We start from the raw sequence: 12,801 nt of genomic DNA, 5'->3' as shown, positions 1-12,801 counted from the left end.
TCGCCGCAGAACTACGGACGTAGTTTTGAGGGTGGAAAATAGCTTTATTTGCAATGGGATCCCAGTCGGAGCGTACACACATCGTATGCGCTCCAGCCGGGATCCCATACGCCACCGGAAAAAACTGACATGTCAGTTTTCTGCGGCCGGAATTCAGTGAATTCCGGCCGCAGAAAGCCCTGTCAGTTCACACAGTAAAGCAAGCGGCTCCTGCCGCTTGCTTCACTGTGGGCTATGGGTAGCTCTGATGCGGGCGCGCTCTCATGTGCCCCCATCAGAGCTCCACGGCCGGAAAGATCCGGCCAGAGACCGGCTGTTCCGTGACCCTGCCGGGGTCACGGACCGGCCGGTCTCTTACCTAGTCGGAACATAGCCTAAAGGGTTATTTCGGGCTGACAACATTTTTGGGGGTGAACTTGGGGGCTTTCAAAATAAAATGAAAGCATACTTCCCTGCCCTGATCCCCTGAAGCTGGTGTTCTGATGGCGCAATGCCCTTGCCACTGCCTTTTTTTATAGTGAACTTGGGGGGCTTTTAACATAAAAATGAAAGCATACTCACCTGCCCTGATCCCCTGATGCTGATGTTCTTATGCCACGTTCCCATTGCTACTAACCACTTCCTCTGACACTTTCTTTCTGCAAGGAAAGTGGGCATTTCCTGCAGTGGTTAGAGGCAAAGGCATAGCGCCATCAGAATGCCAGCTTCAGGGGATCAGGGCAGGTGAGTATGCTTTCATTTTGGATAGACCCGAGCATGCTCGAGTTGCTGTCATCCATTATAATAACCATTTAACCACTGATCTCACAGTGAGGCTCTTGAGCATCTGGTATTTTAGCCCTTTAAACTTATTTTGAGTAGATTGTTGAAATCCCTCCAGTTTTTCTATTTTAGCTGCATTTCTATCAAAACTTGGGAGTTTACTAAATTTAAAATTGTTTTTTTTTAAGTTTAGTTTATTGTTTTGTTCTCAAGCCCTTCACGTAAATATGCTTGTACAGCGTGACATGGCATTGTGACATTCTCCTCTGTAATAACTGAAACACCTACAGCAAAGAACACACACTGATTTGGAAACACTCAGTTCCTAAGCAGCAAAATGACTAAAACTAAGAAAGTACCAAAAGGGAAATACCTTGTATTGAAGTCATTTATTTACTTGTTCCCTTGCGCTCTTTTGCGTTGGAGTTGTGCTTTTGATAAGAGAGGTGGAAGTTGACAGTTGACAGATAAAACTGGCCAATTACAGTGACCTAGTATGAAGATTAGAGAGCATGTGTTTTCTGTCCTTTTTTCATATTAGCCAATGTAAATGTACACTTAATGCAGTCTAGTCGGAATGTTTTTAAAGAGAAGATGCCCTTTGGATGGGTTTTCAAGAATACCTAAAATTACATTACAAAATTACAATAACAGAAATTTTGTGGTGAAAAGACTTCAGCCTCATGATTAACCCAGTAATAACAAACCAGCAAATAACCCAGTAAGGACATACAAGCAAATAACCCAGTAATAACATACAAGTAAATAAGGACATGTCACATATTATTTTTTGTGACGGCCTGTAGTGTAAAGTCAACTGATATATGGGCTGCTGTAATTTACTGCCACTAAAAAGATCCAATCAGATCCAAAATGCCCGATCGTCGGCTGATTGCTGGTACTTATACATGGGTCGATTATCTGCTGAACAAGCATTTCTAGCAAAGAATTTATCGGCCCGCGTGTATGGCCTCCACAAGGCATGACTAATTGTGTGACCAATAATCGGCCTGTGTAAAAGGCCCAGGTTTACCAGGTGCTGGCACTGGTCCTGATTTGTAATGACAGATGGATGTTTAGCCATGTTGGGTTAGGTGTTCATGATAACAGTGGGACCAGGGTAACACCAGACTGTCAAAATGAGAAGGGGGGGGGGATATTTAATATCACATTTGCTGTTGTTATGATTGCACTGATCGTTCGGTTGACATTCCTCTCTCCCATCCTCTCCATACACATTAAAGGGGTAGTGCGGCGCTAAGAAATTATTCACAAAATAACACACATTACAAAGTTATACAACTTTGTAATGTATGTTATGTATGTGAATGGCCCCCTTCCCCGTGTTCCCCGACCCCCGCCCGTAGACCCGGAAGTGTAGTGCATTATACATACCTGATTTGTGTCGACCCCCGTCCGCATTTCTTCTGACAGTGATGTAATCTTCGGGAGGCCGGCCGACCTGCTCCTGCCGTCCCTCATGCCGGCCCCCCTCTGCCGCGTCATAACTGTGCTCAGCCGCGATTGGCTGAGCATAACTGATCCATTCCCTGATTCTCACCAACACCATATGCTGTCCTCACTACCTCCTCTTCCTGCCCAGTTGTGTGCCTTTAATTAGTTTTAAACATACTCTGCACCATTAAAATTGTGGCACCACCTTAAACCGTATGGCCACTGGCCACCACAAGTGGGCATGGCTCAGTCTACATGCAGTCATTGCACTTAAAAACTGCAGCTATTAACTGAATGCCTAAAAAAACAAATTGCCTTTTTTCTGTTGCTCCCCACTTAGTGTCCCCACATTATTATTACTCTGTGGTGATTAAAAAGCCTCTTCTGCTGTCAAGGAGGCTCCTAGGGCTTATTCCCCACAACTTTACGTTGTGGTTATTGCAATGCGGTTATAACAGGGGACAGACATGTAACCACATTGGGATATAGGATCATAATCTATGACAGTGTCACCACATGGTACACCTGAGGCTGTACACAGCAAGATACACTGTCACTAATAACTAATATACCATTACTTCATAATTTTTCCCATTTACATTTTATTGCCCATCACCCCTTCCTCCCCATAGGACATCATGTAATGACAGCTCCTGCAGTAGGGACTCTTGTAATAGACACAGATAAGTATCATCATTAACCATACCAACCAATCAGATCATTGTTTCAACTGTCAAACCTATAAGCACTAATCTGATTGGCTGCCACAGCCATTGACCCTAGAAACCAATCAGATCATTGCTTCAATTGTCTAACCTATAAGCAGCAATCTGATTGGCTGCCACAGTAATAGGACAAACAATGTGATGTCACCATGCCACTGGTTGTCATCACAACATCTCAAAGAGCAAAGAATTAGGGATCAGATACACAGATCTCATACACAGCTTGCTTCCAGCAGAGAAACGACACCCTAAAATATTTATCACATGAGCGTCCTCCATCACCTGTTACTAAGACAACTCCTCCTGGGACATGATTGTAACAACGTCCTCCATGTGTATGCTGGAGCGTCACAGGATGAAGACAACTAAACTATAATAAAGGTGGGTCTATCTAGGCCGACTGTGCACTGTGTGGTGGGGATGAGTAATTGAGATAATGGGGGAGGGGTGTGTGTAAGATTACAATGTATAATGTAGTTTTCCATTAAAGGGATAGAACACTATCGGGGAGATTTATCAAACATGATATAAAGTGAAACTGGCTCAGTCGCCCCTAGCAACCAATCAGATTCCATCTTTTATTTTCCAAAGAGTCTGTGAGGAATGAAAGGTGGAATCTGATTGGTTGCTAGGGGCGACTGAGCCAGTTTCACTTTACACCATGTTTGATAAATCTCGCCCTATGGCTCTGCGCAGTGACTGTATATGGTTGTGCTGTGATTCTACTAGGTATGGTTATGGACACATTAATTATTTCTTATATCCATGTAACACACACATGTATTAGTCACTGAGAGGAACCAGACTTTTAATGTTTGCTGGAAATAACAATGTTATAAAATTAAAGCTGGGCTCTGATTGGTTGCTTTGGGAATGACAGTAATTCTGTTAGACAGTTTTGACAAATTCACCAAATGTTTGTTCTTCTTATTCTTCGTATTATTTTTGCGAAATTTTTTGGGCAAGAAAAAAAATATCCTGATCAGTACATCATTTTGAAAAATAAAATAAAATAAAATGCCACAACTAAACATGGCACACGATATAGGGTTCCTATAGATGAAGACTGTTAAAGAATGTTCTAGTACCCATTTTAAAAAAGAAGACTTGGGACAGATGACTTTCCTCATTGGGAAGAAATAAGACAAGAGGAAAAAAAGGAGCCGGGAGGATGGCGCCTGTAATCCTGTTTCATGAAAATGTGTGAATTAAAAGTATAGGTGGACTCTCACCTTTTAGCCCCTTGGGCTTTGTGCGTATCACCCCAGTTTGGGGTAGCTCGTAGCGTTGGATGATGGCTGCCGGCCGAAGGATCCAGGAAATGGGACTCTCTCAGTATCGGGACCCGTGGTTTCATGCAGTGGAGAGAAGAAAAAACTACCTGGGTATCCTGCCGCTGCCAAAAATACCTTCACAACAAGTGGAGTCTAAAACATAAAATGGCTGATTTATTGGATAAAATCAGTAAAAAGGTACATAAAATAAGCAATTACGTGTTTCAGGAGTTGCATCTCCCTTTATCAGATTGCATGTAATCTGATGAAGGGAGATGCAACTCCCGAAACGCGTAATTGCTTATTTTATTTACTTTTTTACTGATTTTATCCAATAAATGCAGGCTAAAGATGAAGACTGCTTTCATACCCATCATTTCTCACCACAGGCTATCTTCCAAATATTGCGCATGTGAATGTTGTATGCTGTATGATAGTTGTGTCTTATGTCTGTGATCATGTGCTAGAAGAAGCTGTGGGTTTCTCTCGGCAAGAACATGCAGAATCTGGACTGAAAATTGAACAACAAAGAAAACCTTGGACAGATGACTACAGAGCTTAGGCAAGAAGACCACTTAAGATAAAGATTGTTGTCATACCCATCCTTTCTCCCCAAGTGGCTATCTTCCAAATATTGCACATGTGAATGTTATATGCTGTATGATAGTTGTGGCTTATATCTGTGATCATGTGCTAGAAGTAGCTGTGGGTTTCTCTCGGCAAGAAGATGTACACTCTGGACCAAAATGTGAACACCAAAAAGACCTGGACAGATGACTACCCTCCTTGGACAAGAACACAGCTAAATATGAAGACACTTGTCATTCCCATAATGAATTACCACAGGCTATCTTAAAAATATTGCACATGATCATGTGCTAGAAGTAGCTGTGGGTTTCTCTCTGCAAGGAGATGCAGTGGACGGAAAGAAAATTGAACAAGAAAAGAAGACCCTGGGATAGATGACTACCCTCCTTGGGCAAGAAGCTAGCTAAAAAAAAGATGAACACTGTTATTCTATCCATCATTTCTCCCAACAGGCTATCTTCCAAATACTGTACATGTGAATGTTGTATGCTGTATGGTAGTTGTGGCGTACGTCTGTGATCATGTGCTAGAAGTAGCTGTGGATTCCTCTCGACAAGAAGATACAAAAACTGGATCGAAAATTTAACAACAAAGAAGACCTGGACAGTTGACTGCCCTGCTTGGACAAGAAGACAACTAAAGATGAGGACTGTTGTCATACCCATCATTTCTCACCACAGGCTACCTACGAAATATTGCGCATGTGAATGTTGTATGCTGTATGATAGTTGAGTCTTATGTCTGTGATCATGTGCTAGAAGTAGCTGTGGGTTCCTCTCGACAGGTAGATGCAGTTGACAGAAAGAAAATTGAACAACAAGGAAGAACTGAAACAGATGACTATCCTCCTTGGGCAAGAAGCCAACTAAAGATGAATACTGTTACTCTACCTATCATTTCACACCATAGGTTATCGTCCAAATACTGCGCATGTGAATGTTGTATGCTGTATGATAGTTGTGGCTTACAGTATGTCTGTGATCATGTGCTACAAGTAGCTGTGGGTTCCTCTCGGCAAGAAAATGCAGAATCCAGGCTGAAAATTGAGTAACAAAGAACACCTGGGACAGATGACTACCCTCCTTGGGCAAGAAGACCCCAAAGATGAAGTCTGTTATTATACCCATAGTTTTTTGTTTTTTTTTTACCACAGGCTATCTTCTAAATACTGCACATGTGAATGTTGTATGCTGTATGATAGTTGTGTCTTATGTCTGTTATCATGTGCTAGAAGTAGCTGTGGATATTCTTTCTGCAAGAAGATCCAATGGGTAGAAAGAAAATTGAACAAGAAAAGATGACTACCCTCCTTGGGCAAGAAGCCAGCTAAAAAAGATGAAGACTGTAATTTTACTCATCATTTCTTACCACAGGCTATCTTCCAAATACTGCTCATGTGAATGTTGTATGTTGTATGATAGTTTTGGCTTATGTCTGTGATCATGTGCTAGAAGTGGTTGTGGGTTCCTCTCGGCAAGAAGATGCAGAATCTGGATCGAAATTTTTACAACAAGGAAGACTTGGGATAGATGACTTCAGTGCTTGGGCAAGAAGACAACTAAAAATGAAAACAAGTTTCATACCCATCATTTCTCACCACAGGCTACAGTATCTTCCAAATATTGCACATGAGAAGGGTGTATGCTGTATGATAGTTGTGGCTTATGTCTGTGATCATGTGCTAGAAGTAGCTGTGGGTTGCTCTTTGCAAGAAAATGAATTCAGAAAGAAAATTAAAAAAACAAAAACAAAGGAGACCTGGGAGAGATGACTACCCTCCTTGGGCAGGAAGCAAGCTAAAGATGAAGACTGTTACCATCAGCCACACAGTCTGATGTGTGTGATCATGTTTTATGGCTAGTTATGTTTTTCTTTTTCGTAAAATGATGTATTGGAGGAATGGAAATTTGTTGACACACAATATCATGCGAAAGTAAATGTCCTCGATGGGCAAAATGTCAGATGCAGGTGAAGGCTGTTACCATGCCTATCTTTTCTAAGCCTCCCTGTTGTACATGTGTAATGTAACGTAAAAGATGATGTCATATATAAGGCAAGACATGTGGTAGTATACATTTAGCTTTTTTGTGAGACATTTGTAGTGTGTTCTATTGAAAGATCTAACTATCTTTTAATGTTTCTTTTCCATTGCGAGCTGAAAAGAGAAACTGCTCTGGAGGGCACATACTGTATGACTACTGGAAACCTCTGTGGCGTTCCTGAGACTTCGGCCCTTAATAACAAATTGAACATAAGATTAAGGGACACAATCTGAGGTTAGTTGGGCAAAGACCAGAAGCAATATGAGAAAATATGACTTTACTGAACACTTAGTAGTTGCTTGGAGTAATCTACAAGCAGAGGTGGATAGTAAATGTACTGTAACTAAATGTAAACCTGGCTGGGATACACATATGAAGGATGAACTAGATTTTTTTTTCTGCTGATAATCTTCTATGTTTCTTACAGTAAATTTAAACTGGAGGATGGTTAAGCATTATCTGGAGCTTGAATTACCGCACAGATGTGACTCTCCAATCAGAAGTGGTAGTTCTGCCAAATGTGAGAGAGAGGAAGATCCCAAGCTCTTGAAATGCAATCCTACCATCAATAGGATGTCGAATTATTGTCAATTAAAAATATTGAGTGCCTCATTTTGTAATTTTTATTGAATCTGACCTGAGAGCTCATGAACATGGCAGAATTTTGGTGATGTCAAAATTTTCCATTTTACTCTCAGGATCAGTTTAAATCAGTTGATCCTGAGATCTTCAGTTTTGTTCAGTTTAAAGGTCCTAATACACCTTATACTTTAGTCGGTGACACCTGGCACCATGGTTTTTGGCAAGGACAGAAGTGGCAGCAGGGCGCACTGTGTAATAAATCTGGTGCATTCTTAGACTGTCTAGTAAAAATATACACTCCCTAAGAACTAAAGGTCTCATCCTCCCCACTGTGTGTGTGATACCAGGTTAATAGCAATGTCAAAAGAAATCCACACTGTATGCGCCATGCTTTCTAGGGCTGGCACAACTATAATAGAATCTTTTAAAGAGAATCTGTCAGCTGCAATTCAGGGTCCGGGAACATGATATAGGGGACGCGCAGCTGCCGGGAATGGGTAAGAGGTGAGTTGGATAGTTAGTTTTTGTTATTGTTTCCTACTGGAGGGGGGGGGGGGTTGCCGGGCAGGCATCAGAGCAATAGCTGTCGTCGCACACAGCGGGGATGCAACCGTGGCAGTTTTTGAGCTCCCCATGGTATGCGGTGACCAATATTCGACGTATAAGAGTTTTCAGCAGATTTTTTAGGGTTAAAAAGTTGTCTTATACGCTTTGTTAGCTGATGACCATTGAACAACATGGACATTTTGAGTTGTTGAAGTAGTTACCCACCATTTTACTGAAATGCTGCAGGACTGAATTGATCAAGTAAATTGGCACTTGTAAAGCTGCTTATTACATGGCTGCACCATTATTGGATGTAGAACATGTAGCCTTTTACGTCCATCATTCATCGGCTGCACATCCTATTACATGGGGATATTTGTGGCTGATGAATAAGGATTCTTGAACATGATTAAAAGATGCAATCAGCCGATAAAAAGTGATTGCTCTTTTGTTGGCTGAATGCTGGGCCTATTACACATAGCAATATTGGCCTGTTTAATGGGACCCTTATGCTTGCCATCAATGATAAGATGTGGTCATGGTCAAAAGAGGTCACAAGTGAAAATACCTGTATATTTCCCACTATATGATCATTCATATCATAGTAAATGTCATTCACGTGCAATAGTAAACTTAAAACTGATAGTACAGTTTAATACTGATGTCTTCCTATTTGTCAGAGGGGTTTTAACCCCCCAGATGAAACTTCTATCCATAACCCTGCTGTAGCTATGACCCTGTAATGTTTTAGATTGTGCAGGTATTAAAGGTAGAGATTTTTCTTTTGAGGCTTTGCTCTTTAGGCTTAGAAACACTTCCTTGCTGTCCTCTCTGTACAGGTCATGCTGTGCTGTGCCAAACCATCTGTACTGTTAGACTCATAAATGACTTTAGTTTAAAATAGTTACAAAGTACATAAAGAGGTTTTATGCGCAGTTACAATAAGGTAAGTCAACAAAGGAAAGTACAGAAAATGTTTTCATGCATTAAGTAAAAGATTTTTTTTTTTAACATAACTTTTTATCTCTAAACTTTCTTTTACTTAGTGTCAACTAAGGAAAACTACTGTGACTGCTTGCTTTCCTATTCTAATGTACTCTACCTGAACACTTCTCTGACCCATAACTTAAATGTATGTCATGGGTTGGGTGAGGGAGTATGGTGTAGCCTCGGCAGTTGAGCCTGCACCATACCCACTGGGTGCTGGCTGATATCTGCAGCTGATGCCAGTTGGTATTGGTTGACATTGGAGAACACTTTGATGCTGGTCATTTAAAGCGACTCTGTACCCACAATCTGCCCCCCCCCCCAAACCACTTGTACCTTCAGATAGCTGCTTTTACTCCAAAATCTGTCCTGTGGTCTGTTCGGCAGGTGATGCAGTTATTGTCACAAAAAAACAACTTTTAAACTGGCATCCCTTTGCCCCTTTGGCTGTGGCTTAGTTTTTGTATGCATTAGGCTAGCACAACCTCTCCGTCCCTCCTCCCCACCCTCTTCACCATTTTTCCTATTCCTCTGCAGTGAAAACTACACAGGTGCCTTGACGATCCAGCCCATGTGCCCTCCTCTCACAGCTGAGGAATAGGAGACAATCTGCCTGGAGCATTCCTAATGATGAAGAGGGAGGGGAGGAGGGACAGAGAGGTCGTGCCAGCCGAATGCATACACAATGTAAGCCACGGCCAAAGGCCACGGGGTTGCCAGTTTAAAAGTTGTTTTTTTTATTACATTAACTGCATCACCTGCCAAACGGACCCCAGGACAGATCTTGAATTAAAAGCAGCTATCTGATGGTACAAGCGGTCAGATTGTGGGTGCAGAGTCACTTTAATTGTTTAGATGCCTCAGAAGAAATCGCCCAATACTAAATTTCACTTCTATTAGTGGTGGTTCAATGTACTGATTGGCACTCCTCTAAACTAAGCGTTGGTGCCTGCCATGAGTGCTCTTGCATCAGAAAAACAATAATATAGGTAGTTGCAATGCAAAAATTAAAGGGAACCCGTTACTCCTAATGCCGGGGCAGAGCCCGGCCGACCCCCCCCGGTGGAGACCCTTATACTTACCCCGTTCACAAAGTCCCGCTCCTGGACCCCCTCGCATTGCCAAGATATCACCGTCGGAAGCCCAGCGCGCTCTCATCAGAGATGAGTCCGACGCTCATAGAGAGTGATGGCTCCATTCATTCTCTATGAGCGTCGGATTCATCTCTGATGCGAGCGCGCTGGGCTTCCGATGGCGATATATTGGCAACAGGAGTGGGTCTCATCCTTCCCTGTACATAGCTGTAGTGTAAAGGTTTAGCTTTCCCTGTGTTTGACCAATCACTGGTACAAGACACTCTAACCTTTCCTTTTCTATTCTTTTCCCTTCCTGTCACACCACCCTATATAGGTCAAGGTAGCTTCCTGGTCCGGGGTCTTTAGCCAGTTTTCGGTCCAGTCAGGAGAGAGGACCAGTTTTCCTTACTAGAGACTAGACTGCTAGTATGCACTGATAAGCTGTAGAAGTGGGGTAACCATGGGTTGGGACACCCTTGTCTACACCATGGATCTTCTAAATGTCAGGACAGCCACCCCCTAGAAGAGAGGAAGTGGGACTGATCCCCAGTAAGACAAAGCTGCTAAGTGCTGTTGTATCTTACTGACAAACGCTTGTCCACTTGGGGGAATCATCAGTGGGAGCTTGACCTAGAGACAGAGCCCTTGGACTCATACTAGCTCACATGGCAGTCTCCAAACTTGTGTAGGCAGAAGGTGGTCATAAACAGTATGCCCAGTACATACATATATGTATGTATATATGTGAGTACGAGAAGTTCTTCTTTCAAGTATCTACAACACAATCCCGACAGAATACTGTACTACTTTGACAAGGGCCTCACTACTAAGTGTTTTTCTATTTTCACCTCTACCTGTAGTCTACCTCAAGCACCTGTGACCAGTTACCTACTGTGTGTTTTTGTATTATTGTTCTACCAAAGCACCAGTGCCCATGTGCCCCCGAGTGTGTACTGCCACTCCTGGCCACTGTGACAAAACCAACCCTAAAACACCAGGAGCCCACCAGCTGCCCCAACATCTGCAAACAGCAACCAGGCTACAGCATGGGTCTGAAGGTTCCTTTACACTGGCCAATTATCTCTAGGAATACTTATTCAGCCAATAATCGGTCTGTGTAAAAGAGCCAGAGATCAGCCACCAAATGATCATTTCTGCGGCCCAGCTGCAATTGATTGACTCTTGTTTGTGACCCCTGATCGGGTAGTGTAAAAGGACCCTTAGGAGGTAACTAGGAAGAATATATAAGCTAAAAATCAATTGGCATAGCCTTCAATAGCTGCAGTGGCTGCAGTACACCAGTGCCCGCTACACCACAGGGAATAGCAACTAAACAACTGGGAGCCAGGAAGCTGCAGTGTTATGAAGGCACTGTGTCTGTTACTGTGTTGTGGGGGCACTGTGTCTTCTGCTGTGTTGTGTGGGCACTGTGTCTGCTGCTGTGGGGGCACTGTGTCTTCTGCTGTGTTGTAGGGGCACGGTGTCTGCTGCTGTGTTGTAAGGGCACTGTGTCTGCTGCTGTGTTGTAGGGGCACTATGCTGCTGTGTTGTGGAGGCACTCTGCTGCTGTGTTGTGTGGGCACTGTGTCTGCTGCTGTGTTGTAGGGGCACTATGCTGCTGTGTTGTAAGGGCACTGTGTCTGCTGCTGTGTTGTAGGGGCACTATGCTGCTGTGTTGTGGAGGCACTCTGCTGCTGTGTTATGTGGGCACTGTGTCTGCTGCTGTGTTGTAGGGGCACTATGCTGCTGTGTTGTGGAGGCACTCTGCTGCTGTGTTGTGGGGGCACTGTATCTGCTGCTGTGTTGTGGGGGTACTGTGTCTGCTGCTGTGTTGTGTGGGCGCTGTGTCTGCTGCTGTGTTGTAGGGGCACGGTGTCTGCTGCTGTGTTGTAAGGGCACTGTGTCTGCTGCTGTGTTGTAGGGGCACTATGCTGCTGTGTTGTGGAGGCACTCTGCTGCTGTGTTGTGTGGGCGCTGTGTCTGCTGCTGTGTTGTGGGGGCACTGTGTCTGCTGCTGTGTTATGGGGGCACTGTCTGCTGCTGTGTTATGGGGGCACTGTCTGCTGCTGTTATGTGGGGGCACTGTATCTGCTAATGTGTTGTAGGGGCACTGTGTCTGCTGCTGTGTTGTGGGGGCACTGTGTCCGCTGCTGTGTTGTGGGGGCACTGTGTCTTCTGCTGTGTTGTGGAGGCACTGTGTTTGCTGCTGTGTTGTGGGGGCACTGTGTTTGCTGCTGTGTTGTGGGGGCACTGTGTTTGCTGCTGTGGAGGAGGCACTGTGTCTGCTGCTGTGTTGTGGGGGCACTCTGCTGCTGTGTTGTGGGGGCACTGTGTCTGCTGCTGTGTTGTGGGGGCACTGTGTCTGCTGCTGTGTTGTGGGGGCACTGTGTCTTCTGCTGTGTTGTGTGGGCACTGTGTCTTCTGCTGTGTTGTGGGGGCACTGTGTCTTCTGCTGTGTTGTGGGGGCACTGTGTCTGCTGCTGTGTTGTGGAGGCACTGTCTGCTGCTGTGTTGTGGGGGCACTCTGCTGCTGTGTTGTGGGGGCACTGTGTCTGCTGCTGTGTTGTGAGGGCACTGTGTCTGCTGCTGTGTTGTGGGGGCACTGTGTCTTCTGCTGTGTTGTGGGGGCACTGTGTTTGCTGCTGTGTTGTGGGGGCACTGTGTTTGCTGCTGTGTTGTGGGGGCACTGTGTTTGCTGCTGTGGAGGAGGCACTGTGTCTGCTGCTGTGTTGTGGGGGCACTCTGCTGCTGTGTTGTGGGGGCA

Source organism: Dendropsophus ebraccatus, chromosome 2 (assembly GCF_027789765.1).
Source record: "Dendropsophus ebraccatus isolate aDenEbr1 chromosome 2, aDenEbr1.pat, whole genome shotgun sequence".
NCBI classification, from domain to species: Eukaryota; Metazoa; Chordata; class Amphibia; order Anura; family Hylidae; genus Dendropsophus; species Dendropsophus ebraccatus.
This window is presented reverse-complemented; position numbering follows the sequence as displayed.